At 37.6% G+C, this 24,250-nt stretch overlaps 1 pseudogene; it reads right to left on the reverse strand.

The window, feature by feature from the left end:
• Positions 1-19,755: 19,755 nt before the first annotated feature.
• On the reverse strand, positions 19,756-20,297 carry LOC141575643 (diphosphoinositol polyphosphate phosphohydrolase 2 pseudogene; annotated as a pseudogene).
• Between the last annotated feature and the right edge of the window lie 3,953 nt (positions 20,298-24,250).

Here is a 24,250-nt window from a genome sequence, read left to right on the forward strand (position 1 = left end):
TTGAAATTACATTGAAAGAAAGAAGCAAATGTTATTGAAAAGCAAATCAAAAGGGAGTGGGAAGGGATAAATTGGGAGTTTGAGACTTGCAGACACTACTATGTATAAGATAGATGAACAACAAGCTTATACTCTTTAGCACAGGGAACTATGTTCAATATTTTTCAGTGACCTATAATAAAGAATATGAAAAGGGATATATGTATGTATATGTCTGATTGAAATATTATGCTGTACACCAGAAATTGATACATTGTAAACTGACTATACTTCCATTAAAAAAAAACATCAGAAATGAATATTATTTGAGTACAAATACCAAGACATAATTTGTTTTATCATTTGAATATATAATAGCATCAGAATCTGATAATTTTAAATTGTATTTATTTGTTATTTATATGCATTCATACAGTTAATTAATTGATTGATTGATTGATTTGTAGATTATATATGACTGGGTGATCCAACTTCTTGCCAGGAAAAGCATAATTTATTTTAACTGACCTTGTTACCTCTCTTCTCTGATTTCTCTTCACCACTTTGGCAGATCATTCACTCCTCTAAATTGTACATAATGTTTTTAGGCACATGAATAACTTTATTCTGGTTCCACCTGGTCTCAAACACCTGGGAGACACCCCATTTCCTAAAGATGATCATGTACTTTTCTCTGACAGAGTTTAATGCGTCCCTTCATCTTTGGCTTTTAGCAGTATGAATTTCTTTCTAGGTTGTTTTTTAATTAATTATTTATTGAAAATTCTTGACCATTCATTTTGCAATATTTTTTTCCTCATTCTTTTATTTTTTTTTTCCTTCTGGGACTTCAATTAAATATATTTCAGACTGATTGGCCTACATCTCTTGGATACTCTGTTCTTTTAAATTTAAATTATTAAATTTTTCCAAGAATTTCCTCTTTTGTTTTCATTTGAGTAATGTCTGTTGACCTATCTTCAAGTCCACCAAGGCTTTCCTTGAATGCGTCAGCTCTACTGATGAGCCTGTCAAAGACGTTCTTCATCTCCTTTGCTGGGCATGTGTTTAAATTTATTCCTAGCCTGCTCTTTGACATTTTCTTATTGTTTCCATTTCTCTGCTGAAATGACCCATCTATTCATGAATGTCTTCAAGTCTTTCCATTGGAGCTTGTGATGTATTAATCATAGTGATTTTATATCCCCTGTCTGATTTTCAATTCTATTATTTGTTTTATCTTTCAATAGTGGATTTTTCTTTTTTTTCTTTCCATTTCATTGGTCTCATAACTTTTAGTTGAAATCTACATATTCCATGTAGGGGATCAGAAACCTAAGTAAATAATGTTTAAGTCTGGAAATAGGCATGCCTCTTTTCCTGCTAGGTTTTCATTGAGGAGCTGAGCTGTGTTTCTGTTTTGTTGGTTGTTTCAATTACCTGCCATGCATGGCCAACCTCAGGTTCCTTCAGTGTCAACTTGTGGTTAGGGCAGAAGCTACACTGATAGACTGAGTTTTATTCTGGAATGTGCTCGGTCCACCTTCAGTTGTAGATGTTCCCTGTGACCCTGCATCTTTGTCCCTGTGTGCTCTTATCCCTCTGCTGGGGGTTGGTCTGCTGTTGCTTTTTCTTGGTCCTGGTTACTCCAGGTGGTGAGGAACAAAGAGGCTTTCCACATTTTCTTCATTTAGCATCAGTCTTAGGTAGCTCACGTGTCTCTGAGTCTTTGGAGCCAAGTTTCCTTGGTGATCCTGCCCTGCCATCCATGGTAAAAAAAAAAAAAAACTTTAATTTTCTGAAATTAGGAGGATGTCTGCCTGTCTCCATTAACCAAACTCTGAGTTTTCACTGGCTGAAAGTGACAGGATTTACTGCCCTTTATTTTCAGCATCTTAAGACATTATTCCACTGGGGAAAGCAACCAGTTAAGAATTGTTTTCTCCCTCAGCAGTGCCATCCCAGGGCAACAGGAACACACCAACTGTGAGGGGGCCTTTCTCCACTCTTTCCTACCCCCAGGCCTTTTCACAAGCAAACAGTGAGGTCCATGGAGAAGGGGCTGTGACCATCTGTGCTCCCAGGACTCCATACACTCCCAACTGGGAGTGCTCAGCTTTGAGCAGTTCATTAAGGAGTTAGTTGATATTTTTTGTATCTGTTTGCATGGCCACTTGTCTCCTTCTGTTACCCTAAAAGGGGGAAGGAAAAGACCCGAGTTCTTGACTTACCCAAAAGATAAGAATTCACATGGGAGATGCAAGCATTGTGCAGTGAAAGATTTTATTAGGAAAGCTGAAGTACCCCTCCAAGAACAGGAGTCAGGCTGATCCAAGTGCAGACAGCAATGGTCTTTGCTCCCTCTTCTTGTACCCTCAATTAGAGGTGGTCTTTTGATTGATTGATGGCTCTTGACCCTGGAGTGCTCAGTCATGTTTGTCCCCTTTTGTGAATGCCTTTATCCATGATGAACACAGAAAAACCCATGAAGGGGCCTGAACTGCAATGCTAATTATATTACAATGAGCACTGGGTCATGTCCAGTTAGCTCCTTGTCACTACCATGCAGTTCCAGCCTTTTAGTTCTAACTAGTTTCTTGCTGGCACTCACTTAGAAGTAAAGCCCCTTTATGCTGGAGGCAGCCATGCCACCATCTTCCAGAACATCCTCCCTCTCCTCCACCTGTCTGCCTGGTGCCCCTACTTATCTAACTGCCTACCACTTCCAGTGCTCTGGGACAGGTGAGGTATTGCCAGTGTCTTATCTATCTGGAGGATCATGCCAGCGTTCCTCAAATTTTACCCTCATGGTAGCCCTTCAAAGTCAGCACTCTGATGGGTTCAGCAGCAGTGTGATTTTGCAGATTTCCCAGCTTCTTCTTATGGTTTGATAAGTATGACACTCTTTCCATGTATCTATCCTTAGATGGAACCATGTCTCTGTAATACATGTGATTAAATCACTAATTATTCATGGTTACCAAGATTCCAGGTGCTTTTGGTTACTATGTTATTAATATTTCTTGATGAAACCAAAACAAAGATGTGTTCTCCTTTGAAATATGCCAAAATATAGCTTAAAATTTAATGTTTTATTTTTATTCCATTAAATTAAAAAATACAGTTCCTGTCTATTTAAAGTAATAAAAAACAGATTTGGGATTTTCTACACATACTTAATGGAACCTATATACTTTGAAATATGTGAATTTTTTATTGAATATTTTTATATGTATTACACACATGAGGGTATCTATAAGTTACATACGACTTAAAGTAAAATAATACTCTGATAACTATATAATTAATAATCATTTAAAAATATATGATGGCAAAGATACTTGAAGCCTTTGGAGGCTCTTCCCCACTATATTCTCCTTTTTCTCTAGAGGTAACACCTACCATGAGTCCTATGTTAACCAGTTCTTTGCTAGTCTTTGTATTTTTACTGTAAATGTATGTATCTGTAAAACATGCCATTTATTTTTGCCTGTTTGGGATTTTACATAAATTGAGCCATACTGCATTCTGTACATATATGACAGAGTCTGGAGTTCTATCTGTTTTAATATCTGTGTCTATAGTGTGGACTTTCAGAACATGAACTTAAGAGCCAGACGGCCTTGTTTTAAATATTATATCAGTAACTTAACAGCCTTCATCGAGAAGTTAGTTAACTTCCCTGTCCTGTTTCTTTGTGTGTAAAACATATTGTCATATTAATTAAACAAATTAATGCAGTCGATTCATATAGCTAACTAATACAGCTCAAGGCTATTTAACCCTTTAAGTTTTAAAGCCTGTCCATTTTGAAGCGGCTGTACTTAAGAAATAGAAGACAAATTATAAATAACTATCAGTGACAAAATAAAATATTAATTAGAATAAGAAAAAAATCACAATTATAAATATATTTCTAAATTTAACAAAAATAACTGACCATATAAACACATTCTAGGACTGTTTTCAGGTCCCTGGAAAGGCTTGTACAAATGAGGGGCTCGGAAACAAATTCCATCAGCTTCATGGCAATTCTGACTCCACATATGTAAAACACTTTGAATAATAGTTCTGTAAAAGTAAGTGATATTTTTATTACGCATGTTAATAGAAATTTATATTATTGTTTTCTTAAGTGAAATAAAATATAATTAATCTAACTAAGCACATGTACCATCAAATAATATTGTCACATAGAATTTTCATAGTTTTGGTTTTAGTTTTCTTTTTTTGTTGTTCTCAAAGTTGATTGTTGCAGGGATTAAAAAGAAATTGAACCTAATGCTGTTATTCACTCGTGCAGTTAAATTCCTTCAGGCACATTTGAGACACGGAGTGAAAATTTGAAGCTTATCTTTCTGCAGTCACGGGTGGGGGACGAGGAAGGGAAATAAGCTCCAGTTCCGGGGGAGGGGGCTGTTTGCGAGTGCATGCGGTGCACGGTTCAGATCCCGGGATGCCCGCGGGCAGCGGGGTTCCCGCGGGGCGATCACGTCTCCTAGCTCCCCGCCTGGGGCTCTAGACTCCGCGTGCTTGGCATGACAAGGAGCGCGCCAGCCACTCCCACTCCAATTCGGACTCGCGGGTGGGCGTCAGAGGACGCACATCTATCCCGCTTGGAGACCTTTTCTCTCTCTGATTTGGACACCAAGCTCGGCCCATTCAGCCCAAAGCCCCAGCTCCGGGAGCCGGGCTCTGACCCCGGATACTCGCCGGCCCTGCACTGAGGCCCGTGTGCCAGGACCTGAGCCCCCAACCTGCCTTGCAAGTTCTACCCGGGGCCAGGGCCGGCCACGTGGGCAGTTCCCCATTCCACGCCAGGCCTTGATGCTGGATGTCCCCGCGCCACGGTTCCCGCCGCCCCTGCCCAGGTCCGAATCCCGGCTGGGCCACTTTCTGGGCGTCGCAGCCACGTTAGGGACAGGGGTGCGCATCGCTGAATGGTGGCGCCCCCGCCGGGCTTACGTTGGAGCGGGAGCGGCGGCGCGGGCTCGGGCGCAGGCACGCCGCCCTTGCCCGCGACTCGGGGCGCTCCGGTCTCGTCCTGGAGTTAATTTCTCTCTTGGTCCCAAGCCTCCCCGCACTCCTCCCGTCCTGGCCCCAGCTTCCCGCGGCCCCTCCCCTCCCCTTACCGCCTCCTCGCCCTGCTCTCCAGCTGCCCTCCCGCCCCTCCCACCCCCTGTCCTCCCTCCCCTCTCTCCAGCGGCCTTCCGCGATGGCCGGCGAGAAAACCAGCCCCCACCCCAGCTGGTAGCTGGCGCCCCACGGCAGCCACCCCAGGCTCAAAGGGCAGCGATCCGGCTCCCAATTACCCAGCGCGGCGCGCGCGAGCGGGAGCGCGCGGCCACTCCTGGCTCGGGGCTCAGCTGCGTCGCCTGGTGGTAGTTTTTCTAGCAAATAACGCAGTTGCTTCACTTTTTGTTTGCTACCAATTTGAAATAAGAATTTTAATTCCTGTACATTTCGTTTTTTGCTGTGTTTCTTTGAATTGATACATGAAATTTTTTACTTTAGGAAAGGAAAGTGTTAAGAGTAATGTATCTATCAAATTCAATTTATATATTTAATTTATATTTCACTGTGTTATTTATTGATGAAAGATTAAATATCTAAGTAAATAGGCCAGTAAAAAATTAACATAATTTTTAGAAAATCACATACATTTTTAGATAATAGTATTTCTGTGACCTTCAATAATTAGAAGCTAGCCTAAATTACTTTTATTGCTATTTTATAAACATATATTGTGTGCACATAAAAAGCTAGGAAAACAGTTTTCACAATATTACAAAGTAAAAAGCATAATGACATAATCAAACTTAGAAAGGAAATGACTTTAATGTCACTGTATATCAAAGCAATGTATAGTACATAGAAAACCACATTTAAACTGTACTAATATGTGGAGACCATGTAATTTAGAACCGTGAGTACAAACATAATATGAAATGGGAAAACAAACTTAAATTTAAAATTGACCACATTGTAACAGACAGAATTTATCTTTTAGATTGTGACAAACACCTGTGGTTAAATACAGGTCTGAAATTCAGCTGTTGGAGTCTGGTGTAATCACACCTGATATTCACTGCCTTGTACATTCTGACTGAAAAGTGCTCATCATCTACAGGTTGTCAAACCTTGTGATTATTATTCTCACACAATATATTACAGTCAATTAGCACTAGCCATAAAATTTTCAAAATTTTAGAAATGTGCTACAAATTTTCTTCCCCCATCCACAGTTCCCTTCTGTACTGTCTTGAAAATAAAATTAGCAATCAACTAAATATAATACATTATTTTAGGTTTTTCCTATTGACTTTCCAGATATTAGGGCCCTGAGGCAACTGTTTAATGGTGTTGAGGCCTATAAAGATTTAATCACTGAGGAAATATTTATGGAGTGTCTATTAGCAGCAAGACTATAGAGGTGTAATAGGGGTTCTGAATAAGTCAAGATTTTGTCCCTGAATATAAGAAGTGTCGGCTCTAAGGCCGTAGCTCTCACTGGTGACTGAGCATCACAATCAGACATTTGATTTCATCTATTTAATATTGGGAGAATGCTGAGAAAATCAAAGAGTAAAAGATCAGAAATGTTGAATCAGGATGGAGGTAAAGAGTAGAACTGATGTATCTGTGTTAAAGAAAAACTCAACAAGTGATTTTGATGTTTGGTTAAAGTAGTGGAGAATTGGGAAAGAGGAAGGTGGGTTAGTAATTGTAAAATGATAAGAGCAGGTCAGTTCTAGAGTCTGACTGGTTGGATACCAATCTTAGACCATTGCTTTGACAGATGTCTTATTCTGCTGGGCTGCTGTGACAAAATCCTACCACATTAGTGACATAAACAACAAAAATGTCTTCCTCACAGTTCTGAGGCTAAGTTCAACATCAAGGTATGAGCATGTTAATGTCCTGAGTGAGGGCCCCATCTTATGGCTCATAGCCAGTCTTCTGTGTTCTCAAATGATGGAATGGGTGAGAGATCTCTGTGGAGTCTCTTTTCTAAGGGCACTGACCCATTCTTGGGGGCTTCACCCTCACAACCTAATCACCTCCCACAGGCATGAGGATTTCAACAGATGAACTGTGTGGTGGGGCACACATTCAGCCCATAGCGTTCGATGACCCCCAAACTTAATTTAACATCAGTATATTTCAGTTTTCTTGTATATACCATGGGGCTAGTAGTAGTGCATTTAAAAAAGATAGTTTAAAGGATGAAATATAATTATTTATTTAAATTCTTAATCACATTGCCTGACATATTTAAGTGATCAATAAATATTTATCGAGTTTTACTTTAAGTGTAGTGAAAAAATCCATGATTTATTCAAAGTTGGGAGGCAATATTAAAATATGACTTATTCATAAATGCTGTCTGGAATGGTGATTGTAAAGGTGTATATTGAAAGAAGTTGAGTCTGGAAGATTCTGCTTCTACTTAGAAGAAAGAGGAAAAAACATGAAAAGATATGTAAGTTAGAGGTGATCACACAATATTCTGATTGGGAAAATATCTAAATTAAAGGGATTTCCTATTGCAGAATGACAAAGATAGCAAAATAAGATACTTTAATAAACATTCTCAAGGTTACATTCTTGGATAATTTTCACTTCACTGGGTGAAGGGATCTTGATTATAGCAGATAGAAAAGGGCTGTGCTTTCTAGGTAGCCATACAGGAAAATGGTGGAAAACTTGTGTATTTCAGATCTTAAGGGTTATTTTTAAAAGATTATTTGAAAATAGACTTTAAAAACACGTTATGCAGTTTGGCATAAAAGAATATATATGTAATTACAAATATCAGATATACTTTGTGTTTTGATGATTATTTCCAGTTATTCTTATCCAGCAAAGGGGCTCATCTTTGTTCTGATGTATCCCCCTGAGCTGTTCTGTTTGTGACAAATCTTTCTCATACTTGCATCCCTGTGTGCTTGTCTATCTTACACACACTGGATATCTTACTGTTACACTTCAGGTCATCAAGAATTCTTTATAGCTCATGAGATTTTTCAAAATATTTTTAACTTGAATCATCCTGAATTGATATCTGCAGAAGTTTGACCTCTTCCCTATGATACCTGGCCTTGTGTCCACTACCTGCCTTGGTGTTAACTGGAGGGATGGCTCTGGCCTTTCTGTTTGGAATCTCTGTTCTACTGCCTAAGGGCTCAACCAGGAACCCTGTTTTTCATGATAGCCTGCTGTGGTGTTGGGGGTGTTATCACACATTAGTGCTACATGGCGATATCTTTGTTAGGGTCTAAGCCCCAAATCCTCTCCCATTGTCCAGGTCATGAGGCTTTTCCTGTAAGTCCACAAAAGCTCCCCCTGGGAGCTGCATAAACATGGTATGCATAATCTTCTATAATATGACGTTGAGGAATTTTATTTGATAGTTATTAAGAATATATTCTTCTTGAGCTAAATAATATGGCAGCCAGAACACACAGGATGTTTCCCTTTCTCTTCAGCCCCTCCTCCTCTTTACCATCTTCTTGACTTTCTTGATGGAGAGAATATTTTCATCACTCAAGACCTAGATTCAACAGCCACATAATAATTTTTTTCTTGATTATTATCAATCTGTGTCTATCAGTTGGAGGGAAGCATATGAAATGCATATGTTGTGAATACAGGTAAATTCAGAAACTTGTACAGTAGATTTTTAGAGCAATGCTTTGTGAATATTGCTAATCCTCTGGGTGCTACCATATTTTAAAGATACAGGGATAAAAAATAACAGATGGGGGAAAGTTTTCTTAAACAAATGATGTTAACACAATTAGTTACAGTTAAAAAAAGAAGTAAAGATGGATACTCACTTCCTTAAAAACAATTTGAAAGGAAATGTTAAAGGATTTGATGGAATTGTTACAACAGTAAGGGAATGAGGGAAATATATATTGGGAAATGTGTTAAATTAGAATGAAAAAGGGTTTCCTAATCATAAAGTTGACATAAGGAATGAAAAAAAGAATCCCAATCAAAAATGTTCTACACAAAATTAAAAGATGAGAAATACATTAAAAGTAAAATTGGGGAATCAACATGAAAAATAGTAAACTCAAAACTTAAAAGTTGGAAAAGATAATAAACAAACAATTCTTAGAGGGTACATCCTAATCATTACCAAATATATGAACAAACACCTTTAAATAACACCTACAGTAAGAGATACTGAAAATGTGCAAATCACAGCTTAAGAAGTCAGGTGTACCATCACCCTCCTTGTCATCCTCATTCTCTGCTGCTGTGACAGTGAAGACACCACTTTTGACTCTAGTTTACAGGCTGTTGTTTTCTGATCTCAGGAGAACTGTCCACTTTTCTCACCTTTACCAATGCATTTCCACTCTATTTCTAGCCTCTCGTCTTCAGACCTACCAGGATATTTGACCTCTTTTGACTTGGGCATTTTTCTCTCTGCTGTCTTCTTTGTTCTCCTTTCCTGTCTTTATTCTGATTTCAGTTCATGATTGACAAAGTCAGCAGTGTGTGTAGGGGCTTAAAAGCCCAGAATCTGGAGGAAACCTACCTGGTGTCTGAGCCTAGCACTGCTAACTAGGGACCAAGTGAAACTAAGGAGATGACTTGACTTCTCAGTATCCCCCACTCTAAAATGGGAGGATTGTAGTAGTCTCTTGTCATAGGTTTGTTATAAGATCAAATATGTCAATATGTATGAATCACTTAGATTAAGTATCTGGCATATAATAGCTTCTATGTAAGTAGGATTCAAATGCACTGATGATTTGCTTTTTCATTTTGCATACATAGTCTGTGGGTTATTATCTTTCAAGCTTACAATGTTTTGTAATGCAGTGTTTCTTCTTTAGAGAAACATATTGATCATTCTTTCTAGATTTCTAATTTTTTTAATATTCATAAAGATTCCATTAGCCAAAGTGATATATGGCTTTATTTTAATATATTTAATTTTTCATTTTTATGTACTCCATACATAATTTATTTTTAATAACAACTTTATTGAAATATAATTCTCATATGATAAAATTAACCCCTTTAAATGTGCAATTTAGTGGTTCCTAATATAGTACCAACATTATTCAGTCATGAAAGCTATTAAAATTTAGAATAATAGGATTCCATAGCTATTAGTGGTTATTTCTAGCACCCAACCCCCTCAGCTTCTGGTAAGACAAACCTATTTTCTGTCCCAATAGATTAGGCCATTCTGGATGTTTTCATATAAATTAACCCATACAATTGGAGGCTTTTTTCATTACCATAATATTTTCAAGATTAATTTATATTGTAGTATATATCAGTACTATATTCCTTTTAATTGGTAAAAAAAAATATTCTATTGTATATAGGTATTCAATTTTGCTTTTGTCCATTCATCAATTGATAGCTTTTCGAGTTGTTTTCACTTTTGGTTACTATAAACATTCGTGTATAGTTTGTGTGTAGACATATGTTTTTATTCTTTTAGATACATGCCTAGGAATGCAATTGTTACACACATAATAACTCTTTGTTTAAATTTTGAGGAACTGTGAAGCTGTTATTTAGAGTGGGTACACCGTTTAATATTCACACCAGCAAAGCTGAAGGTTCCAACTTTTCCACATCCTTCCAAAAGTTGTTATTGTCTTTTTTTTCAAATTTTAGCCATCCTAGAAGGTGTGAAGTGGTATCTCATACTGATTTTTAGTTTCATTTCCCTAATGACTAATGAGGCTTGATATTTTTTAATGTACTTATTTTTTATGTGCTATGTGTAAATATTTTTTGAACAATATCTATTAAAACCCTTCAATATGTACTGCAGATGATGGTTATTGTGTCACTTTTCATGCCAATACTTTTTTTTTTTTTTTTTGCCTGGCGGCACTGGCTACAACTTGGGAATAGCAGGCACTTTTTTATTTCTGACTTAAAAAATAATGATTTTAGTGTTTCACTGGTGATTAGGTTTTTGTAGAAATGCTTTTTCAGGTCAATACAATGCCTTTGCATTCCTAGTTTACCAAGAGGTTTTATTTTTTTAAAAATTATTATGAATAGATGTTGACATTTAAGGCTTTTTGTATATCTGCTAAGACGATTATATAGCTTTTATAATTAAGCTCCTAACATGATGAATTACATTGATAACATTTTCAAATATTGAACAGTCTTTTATTTTATTCTTGAGGTAAACCCTACTTGGTTATGAAATATCGAGTACGTGCTAAATTGTATTTGCATATTTTTGGGATTTTTTTTATCAATATTCAAAAGTGAGATAATTTTCCTTTCTTGTACTAGTTTAATCCAGTTTTTGTGTCAGAATTTTACTGGCTTTGTAAAATGAATTTGTTAGCTTTCTTTTTCTATTCTTTGAAACAGTTTATATAAGTTAGGAATATTTATTCTGTAAAGGTTTAGTAAAATATATGACATTCTTTTGGGAAACATATTGGATATTTTTATTTTAAAAATTACTATTGTCAACTGCTGTAGCAGGTGTTCTTAAGATCCAGAATTTATATCTAAATCTTTAGATGAAACCTTCCCTAGATATATGGTCCCTAAGCATCTTCCTTAGATTGCCCTCAGATGACTTTTTAGCACTTGGAGAGTAGCATGTCTCTTCTGGTTACACACATTCTATTTAAAAAAAAAAAATCTTAAAAATTTTTACATTGTTCTTTATTGAGTTTAATCTCATTAGTTTTGATTCATCATTACAGATAACTGAGGTGTTTTAATTTTTAATTTGTTTAAATCATTTAAAACTATTTTTTGTCTTTAAAATATTTTATTTTGAAACAAATTTAGAGCCATAAGAAGTTGTAAAGAGAGTTTAGAAAGTTCTATTTGCCCTTCTTTCTGTTTCCTCCAAAGGTTACATCTTACACAATTATAGTACAACATCATAACCAGAGGTTTGACATTGGTACAATGTAAGTGCACTTCACTGTTATTTCATCCCGTGTACGGATTCCTGTAATCACCATTACAGTCAAGATACAGAACTGTCTCAATCGCAAAGATCTTTCACATGCTATTTCTTTATAATTACACACTCCCCCCCATTATTCCTGACCTCTGACAACCACTCATCTGTTTCCATCTCCATAATTTTGTTATTTTGAGGATTCTTGGTATATACTAGATATGAGTTATTTGTCAGTTGTGTGTAATTTCTCCCATCACATAGCTTGTCTTCTCGTCTTCTTCCCAGGGTCATTTACTGAGCAAAAGTTTTAACTTTTTTGAATTGTCTTCTTGATTCATTGATTTTTCTCTATTTTTTTGTTTTACATTTCATTAATTTCCACTCTTTATTTCCTTTCATTTGCTTGCTTTGGGTATATTTTTATCTTCTTCTAGGTTCTTAAGGTGAGAACTTAGATTATTGATTTGAGACTTTTTCTCTTTTCAAAATATTTTCATTTTGGCACTGCTTTAGTTATGTTCCACACATTTTAATATTTTGTATTTTCTATTTTCATCCTGTTCGTGTAGTTTTCAGTTTCCCTGAACCTTCCTCTTTGATCCACAGATTATTCAGAAACATGTTGTTTAGTTTCCAAGTGTTTGGGGGAATTTTCTCATTACTCATCATTTGCTGATTTTTGGGTTAATTCCATTGTAGTCAGAAAGCATTGTCTGTATGGTTTCAGTTCTTTTAAAGTTGTTGAGATTTGTATTATGGTTAGTATTAGGTTTATTTTGGTCCCCTGTGCACTTGTAAACAATGTGCATTCTGCTTCTGTTGGGCGGAGTGCTCTCTTCATGTTGGTTAGACCCTGCAGGTTGATAGTATTGTTGAGTTCTGTATCATTGCTGAGTTCCCCTCTATTTGTGCAGTCAGTTACTGAGAGAAGGGATTGAAGTCTGCAGTTGTAACTGTGCACTCTTCTACTTCTCCTTTTGGTTTTTGTTTCATGTATTGTGCAGCACTCTTCTTTGGTACATACACATTTAGAATTGCTATGTCTTCTTGAGGGACTGACTTTTGCTCATTATTTAATATCCCTCTCTGTTAGTGGTAATTTTCTTTGCCATAAAGTTTACTTTTTCTGATAGCAATGTGTCCACTCATACTTTCTTTGATAAAAGTTTATGTCGAATATCTTTTTTCATCTTTCTAGTTTTAACTTACATATAGGCATAACTTGTAGATGTGGCAGTTTTGGTTCCAGACCACTGCAATAAAGCAAATATCACAAGAAAGCCAGTCATATGAAATTTTGGTTTCCTAGTCCATTTTAAAGTTATGTTTACACTGTGCTGTAGTCTGTTAAGTGTGCAATAGCACTATGTCTAAAACAACAATGTATGTACCTTAATTTGAAACTATTTTATTGCTAAAAAATGCTAACCATCACCTGAGCCTTCAGTGAGTCATGGTAGTTACATCAAAGATCTTTGATCACAGATCTCCATAAAAAATATAATAATAATGAAACAGTTTGAAATGGTGTGAGAATTACCAAATGGTGACACAGAGACACAAAGTGAGTAAATGCTGTTGGAAAAGTGGTGCTGATATTCTTGCTTGATGCTGAATTGCCACAAACCTTCAATTTGTAAAAAAAAAAAAAAAAAGTGGTGTAGTAAAACAAGTGTGCTTGTATATTGTTAAATTTGAAGAGAGTTTCTTAGAGACAACATAGAGCTCAGTCATTCTGTTTTTTTTTTTTAATTGACTGTCTTTTAATTGGTGTGTTTATACCACTTAGATTTATCGTGGTTATTGATTAGTGCTTTTTCTGTTTGTTCTGTTTTTCATTTCTCTATTTTGTTTTACCTGACTTCCTGTGGTTTACTTGAGCATGTTTTAGAACTTCATTTTGACTTATCTGTGGTGTTTTTGACTGCTTCTCTTTGTGTATCATTTCTTTTTTAATTGAAGTTGAGTCAGTTTACAATGTTGTGTCAGTTTCTGGTGTACAGCATAGTAGTTTAGTCATACAGATATATTATTTTCATTATAGGTTACTACAAGATATTGAATATAGTTCCCTGTGTTACACCTCTTTGTGTATCTTTTTAAGTGGTTACTGTAAATATTACATTATATACACATAACTTTTCTTAGTCTGCTTTTGTCAACACTTACCAGTTTGTTATAATAGTCTTGTATGTTTCCTCTTCACACACTGAGAAACACATAGGCATTATAATTTTTGCTTCAAGTACCAAACAAAATTTAGCAAACACAGTTGGAGTAGGAAACTGTAACTGTCCATATTTGTACTCTTTTTATTGTTCTTCCTTCCTTCCTGATGTTCCAGGATTCCTTCTTTTATAATTTCCTCCTTGTTTTATCCATTCTTTTAGAGTAGATATGTTGGTTAACAAATTCTGTTACTTTTGTTCATCTGAGTTTGACTTACTTTGCTATTAAAAAAAAATTATTGACACAACATTGTAAACTGTCTACACTTCAGTTAAAAATATATAAAGTAAAAACATTTTCTTTTATTGAAGTACAGTCTATTTACAATGTTGTGTTACTTTCTGGTGTACCACAGAGTGATTCAACTTTATATATATAAGCCATTATGAGATACTGAATTTCCACGCTGTACAGGAGGACCTTGTTGCTTATCTATTTTATAGATAATAGTTAGTTGATTTGTTCTTCATTTTTGCTTAATACAGAATTCCAAGTGGGCAGTTCTCTGAACATTTGAAAAATACTTAACTTCCTTTTGGGCTCCCTGATTTCTGATGAGAAATTTGCTGGAGGCATTCAGAATTTTTTCTTTGGTCTTTAGTTTTAGGTATTTGACTATAATATGTCAGAGTGGATTTCTTTGTGTTAAGATCCTGTTTGGAGTTTGTCCAGTCTTAAATATTTAGGTTTGTTTATATTTATTTATTTATGCCAAATTTGGCAAAATTTTAGTCATTATTTCTTTGACTACTTTTCAAGCCCTACCTCTTTATCCTCTCTGGGATTCAGAATGTTTGAATGTCACATCCATTGATATTGAGCCCATATGTCCCTGAGGATCTGTTCATTTGTTTTTCAGTCTGTTATCTCTTTGTTTTTCAGATTGGGTAATTTCTATTGTCCTGTCTTCAAATTTACTGATTTCTCTGTCCTTTTTTGCTGTTGAGCCCATGTATTGAGATTTTTATTTCAGGTATTATGTTTTTTGGTTCTAAATTTTCCATGTGGCCTTTTACCTTTTCTGTGACTTTGTGTTTCTTTCCTGACTTTTTGTTTGTTTGCTTTTCATTTGTTTCAGGTGTGTTTGTAGTTGCTCACTGAAGCATTCTGTGATGGCTTCTAATTTCTTGTTTGGTAATTGTTAACCTGTGTCATGCCAGGTAACATCTCTCGATCATCTTTTCTTATTTCAGTTGAGATGTTCCTGGTTCTTGCTATGGTGAGAGAATTTTTGTTATTCAATGCTGGACATTTTGGGTATTATATTATGAGATTCCAGATCTTATTTAAATATTATGTTTTAGTAAGTCATTTCTGTTATTGCTTCAGCAGGGAGAAGGGGATAATGCCAGTTAGGAATTGAAGTTCAGATTTTACTCTCAGCCTTTGTTGACACTCATTTGGGGAGGAGCTCCATGTTACTGCTGATTGTGGACCAGAGTTTGGGCTTCCCCCCAAGGCCTCTGCAGGTACCATCTGGCTGGGATGGCAAGGGGTGCCCTGCTGTCATTGGTGGAATTCCTGATGTTCCACTTGGGCCTCCTGTCATAACCCCAACATGGAGGCAGTGTAGGGGAATGGAGGTCCTGTTTCCCCATGTGGTGTCTACACTGCAGATGGGGGCTTGTTTTCCTGTAATGTTTGGCTGGAGTCAGGCAGTTACTGTGTAAGTTTTCTGTGTTTCCACTGCCCCTTCATCTCCTTTGGCTGGAGAAATCAGGCTTTCTGGGGACCTTTTTAGTTTGCTCCCTTCGGTGTTTCTGGGTTGTTGGCTTCCCTGGCACCTAGTGTGGGATACACTAGACAAAAAGAAAACTCAGGAAGTCACCACTGTGTACTTCCTCAGGTCCAGATCCATGGCCAGTCTGCCACATTCTCTTCACCTTTCAGCATTTCTTATGTTTCTTTCAAATATAAAGTCTAGGGAGTCTAGCCATACTTAGTGGGAGGAGCAGGGAAAAGTATGTTTATCCATCTTTCCAGAAGCAGAAGTCCAGATTTAATTAACTTTGAATGGGTAATACATTCATGTGACACACAACTTGAATGGTATAAAAAGAGGTTACGGTGAAATTAACTTTCTCCCACCCACTTCCCCTCTTAGATGGCAACAGTGCTTCTGGTTACTTGTGCTTCCTTCTGAGGTAACTTTACAGACACCAGCAGAGGTACACAGATGCATTGTTACCCAGGTGGTGGCATACTGCATACACCATATCACATCCTGTTTTTTTTTTTTCTCATAACTCTCCATTTTAGTGAATCTTCTGGATTCATACAAGAAGACTGCTTCACCATTTTTCATGGCCTCATGCTGTTTCAGTGCATGGAGATGCCATGTGTATGTAACCACTTGCACTATTTAGGTGTTTGTCCTGTTACCTGATATATTTATTTTCCCTTCCATCTTAGTGTCTTCTGCACATTTCTTGTGTTTTCTGTGTACACCTGAGTCAGGGTCCTGTGTAAGCTGAAGTGTGTTGGAGACAGCTGCTGGTGACTTAATTTCATTCTATGATAAGTCATATGTATACTCCATAAGTATTTGGAGATACTCATTACAGCTGCTCTCCTAGACTTGGTTCTTCATCAAGTTCACAAGGGCTCTTTGGTCCACAGCTTGCTTTTCATAGGTGTCAACAAAAGCTTTGATTATAAGCTCTATACACCCTTATTCACTTTCATGTGTTTAGGTGCTTCCACATAATAGTTAACAGAATTTATGTGCTTTGTTGTTGTTATTTCTAAGGGGCACTAAAACACAGGTCTACTATGATTTGGGGTCAGAGTACTTGTATCTACATTTTGGGAAAGATAAAATTTACTTTGTTGTTATTTAAATTTTTGAGCGCAGTAGTTTCATTCTCACTAAATTAGCACTTTTTCTTTAGGGTGGTGATTTTTGCTTTTGAGTAGAAATATTGCCCACAAATTCTTGGTGACTTGAGTAAAGTCATGAATTGAAGAACCTTTTTGCCTTTTTCTCATTATAGTCTTTCATGTTTACTTGGCAGTTTAATTCTAAGTCCATGCATAATTAAGTTTAATCTTGTACAGAGGATGGAGTCTGGAACTTGCACTGATAGACTGGACCTTGCATTGATAGACTGTGTGAGGATTTTTTTTTTAATTTCAATTTTTTATTTGATATTTCCAAATATATAAAACGTCAAGATTTTTACACCAATTATCTCAAATGAGACCATACAAAGCAATTTTAAAGTGTATACAGCAATCATTCCCCCCTTCAGTTTTGCTACTTTATACAACTATGTGATCGACAGAAAATTGAATGGCATGTGCCTAGTTGGAAAATTTCACCTGTTTACAAAAAAAAAAAAAAAGGAAGAAGAAGAAAACTCAAAATCAAACATGTAGGATACCTGCTACTTTGTGTCTGCAAGTCCATTTACAAATATTTTTTTAATTTAGGAGGCACATGGGACTGAAAATTTTAGCTGCTCAGTTTTATCCAACTGCCTCACAGAAAGCAGCACAAATGACAGTCTGAACACTCTGTAAACTTTGATGGACTGAGAGATTAGACACTATTTGTTATCTGTAGTAGGTTCAATTGTTGAGACTGCAAATGTAGGCTTTTTTCTCTTAACAGAAATAAATCTCCTCAGGGCCTTTCCTCTAGTTTTGATGGACTGAGTTTAAGAATAGTGAAGAACCCCTGATGTGAAATTTAAATTGTAACAACTCTGAAGTATTCTGATGCATTATGCAAAATTTTGCTAGTTGCATAGGCCAAAGACAGGTTGTTTGCTAAATGGCACTGAAGAAAATCCTGACCCAAGTGTCACTACTAAGTCCAAATGTTACTGACCAAAGAAAATTACACAGCAATATTTATAGGCTCACCTTTAAGAAATGGTTGACATTAATACTGTACATATTTTACATGTCAAATACATAATCCAGGAGTTTATAAAAGAAATTCATGTATAATTACCTCTAAGAATATCAATGTACAAGATACCCAGTCCCCCCAGCACTTGTGACATTTCAGGTGGACACAGTGTTATGTACAAAAACAATCCAGTTTCTCTGCTCTGTTAAGTATATAATTTAAAGAAACTTCAGAGATTGCTGAGGAAAAAAACTTAGTTCATTGAAGATTGATACAAAGTGTCAATCTGTGGGATTTAAAAATATTTCCTTTTTTAAAAAAAACCCAGAAAACATAATGTCTGTACAAAGAAAAATATAAAAATTCTGGATGATCATGTCTGATCACACTACATAATTTAGAATGAAATGTCACTGGTTTAAAGTTTTTTCTGTCTTACTCATTCTTTTGACAGCATTAATTTGGGGACTAATACTTGTATTTAGCTCAGCTGCTTTTATGGCACAAGAGCTCAGTTTCAAAATAGTGGCACTGATTTCCCTTATAACAGCACTATTTTTAGAAGCAATTATATTTTTAAAGGTTAACAATTTGTAGAACAAATGTCTAACTACGCTTATTCCTACCTTATACTCACCAGCTTTGATGTTTACAGAAAGCTAACATCTACATAGAGAAGCATCTTTTACTTGCCCCATCTCATCTCTGACTTGATTGGGGAAGTACAGGCATTTCGGACTAGGTATTTGTGTGTTTTAGATGGGATTCTTGGATTTATGTGAATATAAAGATAGGACAAAATAATTCTTACTTCAGGTATGTTCCAATGTCCCAGTAGTTAGTTACATGATTAATAGTACCTACCTGCTCACCACCTACAAAATATGAGACATTCTAAGGCACCCTAAAAATCTAGGTCTGTAACAGCTGAACAAGAAGGTCATTTTACTCAATTGTGATTCAGTCACCACTGACTGGCATTTAAGGTGTTCACTGGTAACCAGCAAGTTTAACTGAATAGATGTCACTAAATTCAAACTGAAAATGTATTTTTAAAAGAGGCAATTTACATAGAGGGAAATATGGTTCTTGTTTGTTCTGTGCAAAGAGAGATTATGAATAAAGGGAACTGGCAACTGAGTATCATAGTTCAAATTCTATGAATACAGGTTTTATGATAAGATATCTACTACACGCATTTTGCTTACAGTTAACTGCCTAAAAATCACCAGCTCCACAGAGTTAAACTTTGTGTTAAAGGACTATTGAGTTACAGGGGAATTGGCCATATCAGGTAGCTAGTGGCATAGTACCAGTTGTGAAAATTGAAATAAATGTGTTGACAAATGGATTAATTGAATATGTTAATGCTGTGAATGAGAAAACAATTCATGGGGATAATATACCCACAAGTAAGTTGATCTGACAAAAAGCACAGACTGACATCAAATGGATAAAAAATACTGGGAAAAAGTGAAAATGCCACCAAGATAACAAGGTGGGTGGGCTGGGTGGGAGAGCACATTAAAGGAACTTAAAAAATTTCACATGGCTTTGGCTTATTAAAATATTTTACACTATCTTTTTTGGTTTTTTTAAAAAAGAAGATTTGAAAGCACCTAAAAAACATGCAAATTGTTAAAAAAAAAATCCCACATGGCAAATTCAGACAGTTTGTAAACATCATTTGGATGTTTGCCAAAGAAAATAAAGAAGCCTCTGCCCATGAGATTGCACATGGTGGAAGAGGACCTTCCAACCCTGTCTATCTTATGCTAGATGGCAGCCCAGAGGTTCTCTGTGCAGCAGCTACAAACAAAGTGTTACTATCTGGAAGGGAAGGGACTGTGGAATTTCCACTGATTGGCCATCAACCCAGCTTTAATTTTTCCAGACATTCTGCATGTACAGGCTTATGACACTGGAGGACTTTGATGTTATCCTTTACTTTGAACCACTCTGTCTTCCTTCCTTTATTAACAGAATCTTCCCAGTCTTCTAATATTTCAGTGACAGTAAGGACATAGACATATGTCCTGTGCTTTCTGTCTTGGTTCTCAAATTTGCCCAGGAGTCTGCCTGAGTTTCCTTTGACTCCAGCCTCTTGGTAAACCTCCCTCACGGCAGCACCAGCAGGCTCCTCCTGGGGGTCCGGTCCTCCTCCTGGGCCAGTCCACTGGTCTGGGACCGATGGCTGCCCACCAGCAGCACCTCGTCCTCCTGCTCGCTCCAGAAGCACAGGGACGCCGCCCGCTTCTTGAAGCCCTCGCGGTCCTAGGTCCGTGGCCGGTGGGGCTTGGACCTCATCACAGAGGTGGGCTCTCGCTGCCTCCGCTCCTCCAGAGGCCGCCACCACTCCAGGGAGTGGGGGCGAGGACGAGTAGGGACGCACGGCGGCGAGGCCGGTCAGTCACGGAGCCGGCGGCCGCTCCAACACAGGGCGGGGCGCGAGCGCCGGTCCCTGCAGGCCGGGCGCCGCGGAGGGAGCGCGGCCTCCGCCCGGGCGTCTGCCGCTCTCCCCGGAGCCCGCCGCCCGCTCGCCCCGGCTCCCTCCCGCCGCCGCCGCCCAGGGCATAGCCGGGCGCGAGGAGCGAGGTGCGAGGAGTGAGGAGACGGCTGCAGGAGCTCCCGCAGGCCCGGCAGCAGCGCCGCGGCCGCGCGAGGTGTTCTGAGGTCGGCTGCGGGGCCTCTGACCTGCTGAGTGTGCACAGGTGACTCTGTGCGGTGTCTGTCAGTGTGCCTTTCGTGGCGGGGTCTGTGTTCGGGGACGGGTGTGTTTCTGTCTGCAATTGCCACAGTTGGTTCCGGCCCTCCAGCCCTCCCCAGCCCCATTCTCAGCCTCGTGGTCCTGACATGCCCACTGCTTCTGCCCTGGATGCTTTCTCTGGGCTCCGCCCCCAGCATTTCCACATCACGCCTGCTGTCTTAGTCCTGAAGAAATACTGTCCTTTGGATTTGTGCCACCTTCTGTAAATTGAAATCTTCTGGACTAAGTGCGGCAGTGAGTTGGAGTCAGAAGAGGAGGTGAGCAAAGTGATTTCTGTCCTGTACCTCTTTTTTTTTTTTTTCACCTTTTCAAGCTATTGCTTCAAGATGCCTTTCTGAGGACAAGGATTAAAATTCACTCTCTTAGCTTTGTTGCTATTCTTCATTTCTAATACATTGGGAACTACAAATAATCTACTTTTAAAAATAGTTGTATATGTTTACTCATTTGTTTTGGAATAAATTTGATGAAGATGAGTTTATGGAAAAGCAAAGTGTGACCAGGGATTAGGAATTTAAATGGAAAATTGAATCTTCATGAAGCTTTCCACATTTCACTAGATGTTAAATTCTACAGTGAAGTTTCATATGATTATTAACTATAAGTATATTCCTAAATATCATGGTTAAACTGTTATTAAAATAATGTACCATAAAGCCATTAATATTTTTACACAATACAGTTGTTTGATTATTGAATTTTTCTTTTTGTCAGATATTAGTCAGCAACCTCTTAGTTTTTTATTTTAGTGGTTTTGTAACAAGAATAAAAATATATTTTAAATCTATGTGACATAGAGTTTTATTAAAATGACTTGAAATTGTATGAGCATTTTTCAGTTTACTTTCTTCTTTCACATTATATTTTTAATTTTGTCTCCTTCTACATTGTATTTTAAAATTTGGAACCGATTGATATGTGCTTTTCACTTCACTATCATGAGGGATGTTTTTTCAGATGAAACTGAAAAATTTAGTAATTCATCTTTTGTCAGTATTAAAAGCAGACCAGATAAGTTCCTTTGTGCAGCTCTAAAAATAATACCAGAACATAAGAAAGGTTTCTGTATTACTTTATGTGCTCTGTGATAGCATCTCTTCTGTGAGCACATTCAACTCCAAATAAGACCCTGACATTGAAAATTTACTTGTACATACACAGGGGCTATATTATGCTTCCTTGATCCTTGAAATGAGTATGGATGCTGACAGAAATCTTTGTGCTGTTCTCCCTAAGGTATTGCCATCAGAGAGTCAGCAAATGTGGTTGACCAAGCCCAGAGGAGGGTGCTAAGGGGAGTTCATGACCTGGACTTTTTCATAGGGGATGAAGCCATAGATAAACCCACATATGCCACAAAGGTAAACTCCCCAACGGGATTTGCTTCTGTAAGTGTATCACCAAGACCAGAGCAGTAGGATGAATAATGCAAAATGGTAGATTTTATAGCAATTGTATTTGTGAGCTGTGTATTTTATTCTTGTGTTGGAAAAGAGGTTTTGTTGTTGTTGGTTTTGAATGGGATATTTTTCAAAATTGAAGTATAGTTGATTTACAGTGTTGTGCTAGTTGAACAAGGTATTTTTCATGTGGGGAATCAAGTGAATTTACAAAACCCCAAAATGCAGGATTGACTCTGGGAATGCTGGGCTTCATGTGAGAGCAAGACCTGCTTCTGTGGAAAATTGCAGGTTGACTCATTAACCTGTCAGATGTAGAAGTGCTTGATTAATTAAAAAGAAGCACTAAAATTGTTTAACTAGGTATTTGTTCTAAAAACCTCCAAACTCCAAATGGAATGGTATGGTGGATTAGCTGTACTTTTCCATCTGTTACTCCACTGTTAAGATGATACTTTGTACTTAGAGATATGAAGTAGAATATAAACAATAATATAACTTAATATTTCTGGTAAAGTGCCTGTTATTTCTTTACATAAATTAACATTCACCCAGTGCAAAGGACCTGTTTTCTCTAATAACTCAGTCTCTTCTGGGCCAGTGCTTTTAAACTGTTGCTGTTACTGACATGGACTGAAGCTTGACATAGTTTGATTTCTCTTGCTGTAGTGGCCAATAAGACATGGTATAATTGAAGACTAAGATCTAATGGAGAGATTCATGGAACAAGTGATTTTTAATTTTCCCTGAGCTGAACCAAAGTGCCATCACTTTTTGATGGTGAGTAACTGGGACTGAGAGAAGAGCTATGTGGATTGTGGGTTGCTTAGATTTGAAACCCAGGATATTCTTCCCTGGGGAGTTTTTAATTCCGACTAAAGCTTTTTGTATGAGTTGGAGTGCTTTTTGGGCAAATAACAAGAAGGCTCAACCAAAATGTCCAAAACCAAATAGGGCTTATTATCCCAGAAAACAGGATGCCAGAGTCAGGCCACTCAGGGCTGGTTACTTGAGCAGCTCAGAGATGGAGGTGAGAACCCAGCCTAATTCACCTGTTTGGCCTCTTGTGCTGGTTCCCCTCAGGCCCCAGGGTGGCTGCCCGAGATCCTGTACTGTCTCTTGGTGTATTTACTTTCAGAGTTTTAGAATTAAGACTCCCTTCCTCAGAAACCTTCCTGGCAGATTTGCCCTGTCTGTCTGTGCCCAGTGTGGGCCCTAGAGGGGAACAAAATTACTTTGGTACATTTTGATGAGTCAAGATTCTCTCCTGTTGCTGGTGAGGGGACCACATCTCATTACCTGGCCCCAAGAGGTAAGCACCTAATCCAGCCTCCAGCAGCAAGGAATGAGGAGGCAGGAAGGGGTTTGGGTAGGAAACCACGTGTGTAGTTAGGTGTCCTCATGAAATAACTGGATGGCTCTGACTTTTGCTTCTTACAACAGAGGGAGCTGAGTCAAGGTGCTGTTTTGCCAAGGTTTAAATCTCACTCTAACACTGAGCTGAGTTATGGGCCCTGATATTGTGGATGTAATTGACCTTGTTCAGGTGAAATAAAACAATACAAAGAAATGAAGAGAAGTATCTCTTGGTTGTGGAGTCTGTTTTCATTGTTCTATGTTCTTTTTAAGTTAAAATTAATTACATGTATAAAACACTTACTTTAAAGGGAGCAATTGCATGTAACATAAGCTGCATATTAAAACCTACATAATTTAGCTTTGGATTTTTTCCATGCTAGTGCACTGTCAAATGGTCCCTGATCCAATTATATAACTCTTTCTAATGTTAAATATGGAATATTCTTTGGAATTATCTGGCTTAAAATATATGAAGTACAAGGCTGTTAAAGCAGTTAGTGGAATTTATATATTTAGTGTCTATTAAATCAAGTCCTTGAAAGTGCTCTGATCTTTTTTTTTTGGCTGTGTCTTCACAACTAGGAATTGCCACATCCAAGTACTGTGTTTTACAGGCCACTGTGTATTTTCTCTCTTGTGTATCTACGATGGTTTACGTAAAATACATGGAGCCAGGAAACTGACAGTATGTCTGAGTGGCTTTGTCTTTACAGCCAAAACAAATTACACACTCC

Source organism: Camelus bactrianus, chromosome 30 (genome assembly GCF_048773025.1).
Source record: "Camelus bactrianus isolate YW-2024 breed Bactrian camel chromosome 30, ASM4877302v1, whole genome shotgun sequence".
NCBI classification, from domain to species: Eukaryota; Metazoa; Chordata; class Mammalia; order Artiodactyla; family Camelidae; genus Camelus; species Camelus bactrianus.